At 49.3% G+C, this 11,043-nt stretch overlaps 1 long non-coding RNA gene and 1 other non-coding gene across 2 annotated transcripts in view; both read left to right on the plus strand.

Annotated features, from left to right (window-relative positions):
- The first annotated feature begins 4,352 nt into the window (after window positions 1-4,352).
- Window positions 4,353-4,424, plus strand: TRNAC-GCA (transfer RNA cysteine (anticodon GCA)). Its single transcript has one exon. It is a non-coding gene; the product is annotated as a tRNA-Cys (tRNA).
- Window positions 4,425-8,465: 4,041 nt separating this feature from the next.
- The window catches only part of LOC132657535 (uncharacterized), a 107,071-nt gene continuing 104,493 nt past the window's right edge, over window positions 8,466-11,043 (plus strand). Inside the window, exon 1 of the long non-coding RNA XR_009595892.1 lies at window positions 8,466-8,624. This is a non-coding gene — a long non-coding RNA (uncharacterized LOC132657535). The remainder of the gene's footprint in view (window positions 8,625-11,043) is intronic.

Consider the following 11,043-nt stretch of genomic DNA (forward strand, 5'->3'; position numbering starts at 1 on the left):
ATGGAGCCCAGGGCAGCAGAGGCTGGGCAGGAAAATCACGGAAACGCACCGTCAGGAGTTACGGGTTTGAGACTCGCCTCTGCCTCTTAAGCAGCTAAGTGATCGTGAGCAAGTCACTTCACCTCCCTGTGCCTTAATTTTCTCACTATAAAATGGGAGACAGGACACGCTTTTCTGTTGCTTCCTTTTTTATTTCTATTGTGCTGAAATGCACGTAACGACATGTACCGTCTGAATCATGTCTGCGCGCACGGTGTTGGCGTTGAGCACAGTCACACTGAGCTTTCTGTCACTGTCACCGCCATCTGCCCGCAGAACTCTTCTCCTTTCTGATTACTGGACTATAACGGCTTTCCATTGCTGTGTCGCTTTCTGCTGTACAACAACCTGATCAGCCGTGTGTATGCATATAACCCTCGCTCTTGGACCGCCCTCCACCCCGCCGTCCAGCCCTCTAGGTCATCCCGGAGCCCCCAGCTGAGCTCCGTGTGTTGCACAGCAGCCCCCCAGCTGTCTGTTGCACACCCGGTATCATCCAAGCGTCAGTGCTCCTCTCCCAGCGCGTCCCGCCCTCTCCTTACCCCGCTGTGCCCACAAGTCCACTCTCCCCCTGAAGTTCTATTCCTGCCCTGCATATAGGTTGCTCAGTCATGTCCGACTCTGAGACCCCATGAACCGCAGCACACCAGGCCTCCCTGTCCATCACCAACTCCCGGAGTCCACCCAAACCCATGTCCATCCAGCCATCTCATCCTCTGTTGTCCCCTTCTCCTCCTGCCCTCAATCTTTCCCAGCATCAGGGTCTTTTCAAATGAGTCAGCCCTTTGCACCAGGTGGCCAAAGTATTGGAGTTTCAGCTTCAGCATCAGTCCTTCCAGTGAACACCCAGGACTGATCTCCTTTAGGATGGACTGGTTGGATCTCCTTGCAGTCCAAGGGACTCTCAAGAGTCTTCTCCAACACCGCAAATAGGTTAATCGGTACCATTTTTTCTAGATTCCATATAAATGCATTAATATGCACTATTTGTTTTTCTTTTTCTCTTTCTGACTTACTTCCCTCTGTATGACAGGCTCTAGGTTCACCTGCATCACTACAACTGACTCAGTTTTGTTCCTTTTCCCGGCTGAGTAGTAATCGATTATACATAGGTACCGCAACTTCTTTATCCATTTTTTTTGTCAGTGAACATCTAGGTGGCTTCCATGCCACGACTACTGTAAACAGGGAAGAAATGAACACTGGGGTGCAGAACTCTTTTCATCTTGCAAAACTGAAACTCTGTACCTATTAAACAACAAATCCCCACTTTTCTGGGTTCTGGTGCAGTCCAAACAGCAGAGTGTATTGTGACTATGGATGGCGTGGGGAGAGCAGAAAACATAAAGGACCAGACAGCGAATCCTTTGGCTTTGTGAGACTGTCTCTGTTACAACTATTCACCTCTGCTAGTGTAGCATGAAAGAAAGTGCATCATAATATGTGAATGATTGTCCTATCGTAAGTTTATTTGTAACACCAGATCTTAGGCCGAATCAGCCCAAGGATCACAGTTCATCAACCTTTGAACTAGAAGACTAAAGACTTGAATTTGAGTCCTGGCTCTCTTTTTATGCTGCTGGTTGACCTCATCCAAGCGATTTCTAGTTTTCCTATCACCGTCAGACCCTCCCGGGTCTGTTCAGTGGCCGCCATGTGGAAGAGTGAGGCAGATAACAAGGAGCCTTGTGAGAGGGAAAGGATTTGAATGAACAGCATTTTGATTGAAAACAAAAATTATAGCAATACATAGGATGAAATGCTACAGTGTAAGAACAATGTGAGGGCGGGGAGGAAGAAGGGAGCATGACGCTTAAAAAGATGCAGCAAAGAGCAGCGTGACTTCTTCGGTGCCCCAGGAAATCACACAGACTGTAGGGCGACTTCGCCTGCCTGCCGTCAGGAAATCCCCTGCAGCCCAAGAGCAGACGGTGGTCCGGCGCTCAGGGGCCTGACCTCCCGTCTCCCTGAGCACATGAGTGGAGCTGAGGGCCTACGTGGGAGGGGAGCTGCAGCAGATGTTATCACTGCCTGCCCTCAACCCCTCACTTCCTTTGTCTGCATGTGGGGCAGGCCAGAGACACCGGCAGGTCACTTCTCAGGAGCTGCCTCCAAGCAGTGCGAGACGGGAGGGGCGGGGCCAAGACCCCTAACCCTGCTCTGTCTCCTTGGCTGAGCCGGCTCTGGGTTGTTTGCCAGGAGACTCCCCAGGATGGAGCCCGGATCCCACGTCGTAAACTCACCCCCACCACGCGCTCTCTTGCTCTCACTCCTTGTCTGTCTTGCTCCTGCCCTCCCTACCGGCATTTCCTAGGATCCTCTCTCTAATGAGCTGCTAGTGTTGTTTTTTGTCTTAGGGTCTGCCTCTTGAGAAACTCAAAAGAAGACAAAGGCATGTGGATATGCAGTCATTCAGTTCAGTTCAATCGCTCAGTCGTGTCCCACTCTTTGCGACCCCATGGACTGCAGCATGCCAGGCCTCCCTGTCCATCACCAACTCCTGGAGTTTACTCAAACTCATGTCCATCGAATTGGTGATGCCATCCAACCATCTCATCCTCTGTCATCCCCTTCTCTTCCCACCCTCAATCTTTCCCAGCATCAGGGTCTTTTCCAGTGAGTCAGCTCTTCACATGAGGTGGCCAAAGTACTGGAGTTTCAGCTTCAGCATTAGTCCTTCCAATGAACACCCAGGACTGATCTCCTTTAGGATGGACTGGTTGGATCTCCTTGCAGTCCAAGGGACTCTCAAGAGTCTTCTCCAACACCATGCTTCAAATTAGGGTCAAACGCTGACACAGAGTTGCTGCTATAGTCGGGATCACAAGGAAGTTCCCTTCAGTCTGACCACCCTGGAGTACTGAGTCTTCTAGAAGAAAATTGGAATCCGCTCGTGCATCAGGGAAAGTTTAAGATGTGCAAAAGATGCTGAGCTCCTTCTCTGTGCAAGAAAGCTAGTGGTCTGGGACCACCACGATGAATAAAACACGGTCCTCACTGGCCAGGAGCTTGTCAGTCGGTTCTTCCAGGACAGCAAAAAGACTTCAGTGAATAGCCCTTTTTTTTTAGTTCGAATAAAAAGGGGTCTTCCATGGAGTCTTCACACTTGTTGATGGCTCAGCCTGTGGCTCCAGAGGATGTCTCTCGGTCTCTGAAACTCTTAGCTGGTTTCGGGACTTTTGAACGTGCTCTTCCTTCTGCCTGGAATACTCACCCTGCTCGCCGTAGCTGGGTTCTACTCCCCAGGCCACTCCTGGGGGAAGCCTTCTCTGATCTGCCCTGGATCCGGATTTGTGACCCCTCTTATCATGGTCCTGCAATGCCCTGTTCTCTCACCGTCACTGCACGTGTGAAATAGTATGGAGTGCTTATTTGGTTAGGAGAGGTCAAGGTCCCAGCTTATTTAAATCCTTACCTCCAGTGCCTAGCAGAGGGACCGAGGTGCTCAGTAAATATTTATTAAATAAATTAATGATACGCTTAAAAGGGGAAGGACCCATCCTAGGGCTCCACAGTGGTTTATAGAACAGTTGAAGGGAGAAGTGGATGCAGAGGTGACCACTGATAAACGTCCAGGTTTCTTTGTCCTCCTCAGCCAATCATCTTCGAAGGCTCTGGGCCAACGTTCGTCAGCACCAGACCAGCAAGCCCACGCTTGGGTGCTTAGGGTTGGCAGCCTTCACATATCCCATCTGTCCAGCCAGTGAACCGGTCAGCTGGCCATTCCCTCTATCTACCCATTCATCAAACAGTTATTGAATTCCTGTTCTCTTTCAGGTATTATGCTAATCACTGAGGACGTGAAGATATCTGATCCCCCTTTAGAAGTTACAAGTCAGTCCAGTTGAGACAATAAGCAGAAGCTATTGCAATAAATGGATCAGTAGAGATGTTATTAACTATTTGGAAGGCTTGGCAGGAGGGGGTACCTCCTGCTGGTTGCCTTTGCCCCTGTTCTCCAACAACATACGATTTGTTCACAGACGTGGCTTCCCACGTTGGCCTTACCGCTTCCACGTGGATTTATTTCTTCTTCCTCACTTTTCCTCATCTTTGCGTGGATCTAATTCCTTGAGGCCCGGAATCTAATGTATGACTGAAGGTTCTAGCAGGGTGGATGGTGTAATGGGAATTTATCTTGCCCTGAGAGGGGGTTCCAGCTGTGGCTCTGTTAGAGAATAATTTCACTTCTTGTAGCAACTTTCAGCTACCTAGCAATTCGTATTAAGCCTCTTCTTATTGGGCCCATAGAGTATGCAGTAATAATAATACATCCGTGAGGCATTTTACACTTTTCTAAGAACTGCCTAATTTCCCTGGTGGCTCAGATGGTAAAGCGTCTGCCTGCAATGCGGGAGACCCAGGTTCGATCCCTGGGTTGGGAAGATCCCCCGGAGGAGGGCATGGCACCCCACTCCAGTATTCTTGCCTGGAGAATCCCATGGATGGAGGAGCCTGGTAGGTTACAGTCCATGGGGTCACACAGAGTCAGACACGACTGAGTGACTTCACTTTCTCTCACTTTAAGAACTGCATAGAATTTCAGGATTGAAAGGAGTGTTCAAGGTCATCACCTAGTCCAGCCACTCTGGTGTCCAGGCCCTCTCTACAGCATCTGCTGAGGCCCACCTACTGCCTGCTAAGACAGCGCCTCCACTCCCCTGATCTGGAGCCAGTCAGACCCACAGAGCAAACCGTCGTAAAGTAAATGCCTACTTGCATGCATGCTCAATCTCTCAGTCATGTCTGACTCTTTGTGACCCCACAGACTGTAGCCTGCCAGGCTCCTCTGTCCATGGAATTTTTTAGGCAAGAATACTAGGTGGGCGAGGTGCTGGCTGCGACCCCTGCGTCCTTTCCTCCGGCCTCCCCTGCCTATGCTGTGCTGGCTACTCCCTTACCCGCCGAGCTGGCCCGTCTCTGTGCCATGCGCTCCGGAGGCTTCATCTTGGTGAATTTCCATCTTCCACTTCAGTCTCTGGCATTTGGCTGGCAATAACAGGCTGCACCCCTGCAGGCTGTAGGCCCCACCAAGTGAGTTCTCATTGAGCCTCACATTTATCTAGAGCTGCAAACACTCAGCTGCTCCTTTCCAATTTGGCTCCGTGAAGAAGACCTGGTTGATGGAACTGTAGATTCCTGGAGGGCACGTGCTGTGTTTGACGTGTCCCTGGGTTCTGATAGCTTCTCTTGGGATGAGTGACTGTATCCTCGCCACTCTGGCAGTGTCTATTAGCTTTGGGCCTTCCTTTGCCTAATCTTTTCGCTTAAGCCCTTTTAGCATCTCCTCATTTCTAAAGAGGATAGGGCTTAAGAAACAGCAGAGTCTGCTGCTAGCAGGGGATTCTAAAATAAGAAAGGGGCAAGAGGATTCTGCCTCATTTTGAGACTCCTAAGCTTTCAGTTCTCACTGAGTAATTTGTTTCCGATTTTCTTTCTGGTTGAACTCCCTCAAGGTCCTTGAACAGTGGGAAAAAGGCAAGGGACACAGATGTTCACTTATGATACAGTGGAGTGACAGGAAGCGATGGCAGGGATATAAAGCTCACAGAGTTAGCTGACGGGTGTCCACTGTCCAGGAATGCGCTCCCTAAAGAAGGTCGGTGTTGGAGCTGTAAGGGGCTGATGAAGGAAAGGAGTGTAAGTACCCGGTGACATGCGTGATGATCAGATGAGGACAAGGACTCCACCTCTAACCTCCCAGCCAAGGGCCCTTGACACCACGCTGTGTTCGAGTAACGCAGCTTTCCAGGTCAAGGTGAGGGGACCACGTGCAGCTGTCTCCCCAGTTTCCCTCCAAACCCCATGGAAATGGGGACGCAGAAGTTGTAGGGGAAAGAAGCCCCCAGCGGTATGGAGGGTGGGACCCAGCGTATCATCTCCTGAAAGTCATGCATGACTGTTGGCTGGCAGAACAGGAGCCCACTGCCAGGCGGGTGTGAGGAGGAAGCCGCCGCTGCGTGGCCGAAGGCTGCGGCTCAGCGCGGAGCCCGGAATGCCAGGCCGGAGTCTGGGTCGGGGGTGGGGTGGGGGGACCGTCCATGTGGGCGGTGTGACAGCAAACGCTGGGGAGGGGTTGACCGGAAGGCGGCCTGGGGCAGGCTGTGCCAGCTCCCCCCCCGCACCCCACTTTATGCCAGAGGCGTCCGGGCTCCCCTCGCCCATGTGCAGGACAGCAGCCGCATGTTCATCCCCGGCCAAACCTGAGGGCACCGTCCGCCACCCCGCCACGAGGAGGGAGCAGGGCTCATCCCCCAGAGGGTGGAGTCCCAGAGCCAGGAGCCCCGGTTGCTGGTGCTTTCTTCCCCCATTTTTAAAAAACTTCAAGTAGAGTTGACTTACAGTGTTGTGTTGACTACTGCAGTACAGCTGAGTGGCTCGGTTACGGACACACACACACGCACACGTATATACCGTCTTTTTTGTGTTCTTTCCCAGTAGGGCAGCTGAGTGGCTGTTACGCACACACGCACACACACACACACGCACACGTGTATACCGTCTTTTTCGTGTTCTTTCCAGTAGGGTAGCTGAGTGGCTGTTATGCACACACGCACACACACACGCACACGTGTATACCGTCTTTTTCGTGTTCTTTCCAGCAGGGTAGCTGAGTGGCTGTTACGCACACACACACGCACACGTATATCCGTCTTTTCCGTGTCCTTTCCAGCAGGGTTAATGGCAGGACATTGACTACAGTTCCCTGTGCTCTTTATCCATCCTGCTTATCCCAGCTGGCACTCGCGAATCCCGAATTCCGCTCTCCCATCTCCCTCCTCCTTGGAAGCGCCAGTCTGTTCTCTCTGTCCTTGATTCCGATTCTGTCTCATAGATGGGCTCACTGTTGTCATGCTTTAGAGGCTGCATATGTGATATTACGTGCTATTTGCCTCTCCCTTCCTGACTCGCCTCACTCAGTGTGATCATCTCCAGTTGCATCCGTGTCGCGGCAAATGGCGTCATCTTGCTCCTTTCATTGCTGATTAGCCCCCACTGTGTGTACGTCCCACGTCTGCCGACTCATCTGCTGATGGACGCTGAGTTTGCTCCCACGCCCTGGTTATTGCAGACGCTGCTGCTGCGAACACTGGGGTGCATGTATCTCTTGAATTAGAGTTTCGTCTGGGTGTGTGCCCGGGAGTAGGATTGCTGGACCACATGGAAGCTCTATTTTTAGATTTCTGAGGAACCTCCGTACTGTTTTTCACAGCGGCTGCAGCAACTTACACTCCCACCAAGAGCGTGGGAGGGCTCCCTTTCCCCCGCACCCTCTCCAGCCATCGTTACTTGCAGGCTGTCTGACGATGGCTGTTCTGACCAGCATGAGCTGGTCCCTCCTGCGATGCTGCCGTGTGGAGGAGACTCTCCGCAGCGGCCAGCTCCCGGGCTCACGGCCAAGCCGCGACCTCGACTCGGGGCTCTCCCCTCCGGTTGGTTTCTCTTTTTCTATGAGGACTCTAGTCCTTCTGGATAGGGCCCTACCCTATTACTTCGTTTTACCTTAATTACTGCTTTAAAGGCCCTATCTCCAAATATAGTCACATTCTAAGGTACTGGGGGTTATGGCTTCAACACACAAGTGTAGCGGGACATACTAAGCCCATTCGACCCATTAGATTGTCTGAGTAGACCTTGAGACAGCCACACACTGGAGGACCACGCAGCTGCAAAAAGAAAAATATGAGGAAATGCCCTCTGACTGATGTGGGGTCATAGCCAAGATGCATTCTTGATTGGTAAAGAGCAAAGCGCAAAATCCTCTGTTATCTAGGGAGAATATGTATACGTGCAATATGGTCTTCAAATAGTCCCTGAAAATGGACTGTTTTCATACTGGGTTAATGACCACTTCTAAAACCCGTCTTTCACCTTTAGCTCTTCCTAATTAATGCATCAACTAATTTCCATACTTCCTGCAATTTAACTGAAATTTGATCAGTGGATCTTCTCAAAACTGAGTTAAACTCTAATTAACCAAGATTTTATTGATCTAATGATACTTCTAATTAGTCGTCACTTTCACAAAACCACACACACTGATGCCTTTTTAAAGGACTTGCAGATTAAATTTGATGGAGAATATTTTTAGGATTTCGGAATGCTTTAGGCTACAAGTAGCAGAAAACTCAATCATAAATTGCTTGAACAAATAGAGGTCTATTTTTCTCTATAGCAGATACTGCATATATCAGCAACTCAGGATAAGGCTTAATGCAGACACGCTCTTTCTGACTTTCTTTTCGATCCACTCAGTCATTCTTAAGCACGTTGCTTGCAAGGTGCCTGCTGCAGCTCCAGGCATCACATCTGCATTTAACTCACAAGAAAGGAGGATAGGATAGTGAAAGCAAAGCCTGCCTCAAATCCTACAGTAGGCGTTTCCTTACATGTCACTGGCTAGAACTAGTCACGTGGCAACTTTTAGCTGCACAAGATGAGTAATAAGGAAGCAAGGTTGTCACTGTTGATTATATCAATCAAGATTTATCACTTGTGGCTGAACAAATCTACCCTTCTAACAAAGGTGAAGTTTCGTCAGTAAGGAGAGTAGCCAACATTTCTGCCATACTTCTAGAGAAGGGGTAAGTGACAAACCACTCTCTCAGTGAAAATCTTATCTTTGTTTATCGCTACCTGTCACCTTTTATCTGCTGTGTTCTAACTAGCCAGTGAGCTGCTTCTAATTCCCCTTGCATCTGTCTTTCTATACACATTCTGGGTAATCTCTTCCCACTCAAGCCTGTGGGAACTCTATCTGCCCTGCTGACATCCACCTATTCTGCACATTTTTATTGCAAAGGTAATAATATATAGAAATAGGGGTGAAAAAAAACCCTCAAATGTAACCAATGAAACAGAAAAAAAAAAATCCTTGCAAAACAAAGCGTTGTGAGAGTGGCCCTAAAATGAAAGACATGATTGGTGAAAGTTGTCTAAATCTGGGTTCTTAGGAAACTCTACAACCAGAAATCAAATGCCAAGCATTCTATTTGAGAAATGATCCCGGCAACGTTGGTAGGAGGATGGAAAGCAGGAGAGGAAGGGGCTGGCTCTCAAGAAAGCTACACAATTAAGCCAGGGCTTCCAGGTAGCCAGAGCTTAATAGAACCTCCAGAAGTCAGTCTGGAACAGGCACCCCAGAGCTATCACAGCTTAGAGGGGAGGAAGCTGGGGTGTTTATCCTTCCACATTCACTTGTGGACGGAGGGCTGCTGCAGGGCCTCGGGCGTCGGTTCCCTGTGCTCGGAGCCTCCTAGGTTTGGGCAGAGAGGGCTCTACCCATCCAAGTCAGCGCTTCCTCAGGTAGCTGGAAGTTAAGCCGTTGTGCAAGGCAGTGGCAAGGCTGGGGTGTGTGAGCAAGTCGCTGACGGCGCCTGCTGCAGGCGCACTGTTCTGGGGTCCTCAGATCCCACTGTTCATTGGAAGTGATGATAGAACTATAAGCGACTACTGAAAGGGGTAGAAAAGCTGAAGAGCTGGACTCGTCTGGAAACGGAATCACTGGGCATTCACTGGCTGCTACTTTGGGATCTTCAGAGTTTCCAAAGACCTCAGAAGTGGAGGATAGAATCAATAACTCCCCAGAGTAAGGACAGCGGTCCAGGGAGTGATGATTGTACAAAGACCCACTTGTGAAATTAGAGGAGAACCATGAGTCCAGCTAAGGTAAAGAGCACTGGCATTTAATTTACATGAAATAAACACACTTTTACCTCTGGTGATCCATAGAAGACAGTGGCTATTGACTAAAAAGCCAAAAGCTCTCTGCTAGCCTATACTGGGTTGTTCAAGCCCCTAAGAGAGGCAGATGCCTCTGGAATCCTGGGATCACTAGGACTGAATTGGTCTGCCCCAATGCCTATTCTGTTTAATGACTCCTTGCCTTTGATTACTCAAATGGGGTGCAGAACTCAAGGAATGCACTTTAATAAGGCATTGTGTTTCTTTTTAAAAAGCAATTTTATTGAAGAATAGCTGATTGACAACATTGTGTCAATTTCTGCTCTACAGAAAACTGACTCATACGCATATATATACACATAAATTCTTTTTCATATTTTCCATTGTGATTTATCACAGGATATCAAATATGGTTCCTTATGCGATACACTAGGACCTTGTTGCTTATCCATCCTATGTACAGCAGTTTGAATCTACCTCCAAGCTCCCAACCCTCCCCTCAAGCCCCTCTTTGGTTAACCTCGAGTCTGTGCTCCACGCCTGTGAGTCTGTCTCCTAGATACGCTCGTTTGAGTCATGGTTTAGATTCCACGTGTAAGTGGTGCCTGCATCCATGCTAAGGCACTTCAGTTGTGTCCGACTCTTTGCAACCTTATGGACCATAGCCTGCCAGGCTCTTCTGTCCATGGGATTCTCCAGGCAAGAGTACTGGAGTGGGTTGCTGTGCCCTCCTGCAGGGGATCTTCCCGACCCAGGAATCGAGCCTGTGTGTCTTAGGTCTCCTGCACTGGCGGGTGGGTTCTTTACCGCTAGTACCACCTGGGAAGCCACCAACACAGGTGCATGCCTGCATGCTACGTCACTTCATCGCATGTGAGTGACATCACAGGGTATTTGTCTTTCTCTTTTTGACTTACTTCATTTAGAATGGTATCTCTAGGTCCATCCATGTTCCTTGAAATGTCATTACTTCATTCTTTCTTATGACTAATATCTCATTGTACATATGTACCAGCTCTTCCTTATTCATCTGCTGATGTTGTTTCCGTGTATCTTTTCAAATTAGAGTTTTGTCTGGTTATATGCCTAGGAGTGGGATTGCTGAATCATATGGCAACTCTATTTTTAGCTTTTTGAGGAACCTGACGCTCTTTTCGATAGTGGCCGTACCAATTCACATTCCCACCACAATGGAGGAAGGTCCCTTTCCCTCACACCTTCTCCAGCATTTATTACTTGTAGACTTTTTAATGATGGCCACGCTGACTGGTGTGAGGTGGCTGTTGTTGTGCAGTTGCCAAGTCGTGTCCAGCTCTTTGT

The sequence above is a fragment of the Ovis aries genome, chromosome 1 (genome assembly GCF_016772045.2).
Source record: "Ovis aries strain OAR_USU_Benz2616 breed Rambouillet chromosome 1, ARS-UI_Ramb_v3.0, whole genome shotgun sequence".
Taxonomy (NCBI): domain Eukaryota; kingdom Metazoa; phylum Chordata; class Mammalia; order Artiodactyla; family Bovidae; genus Ovis; species Ovis aries.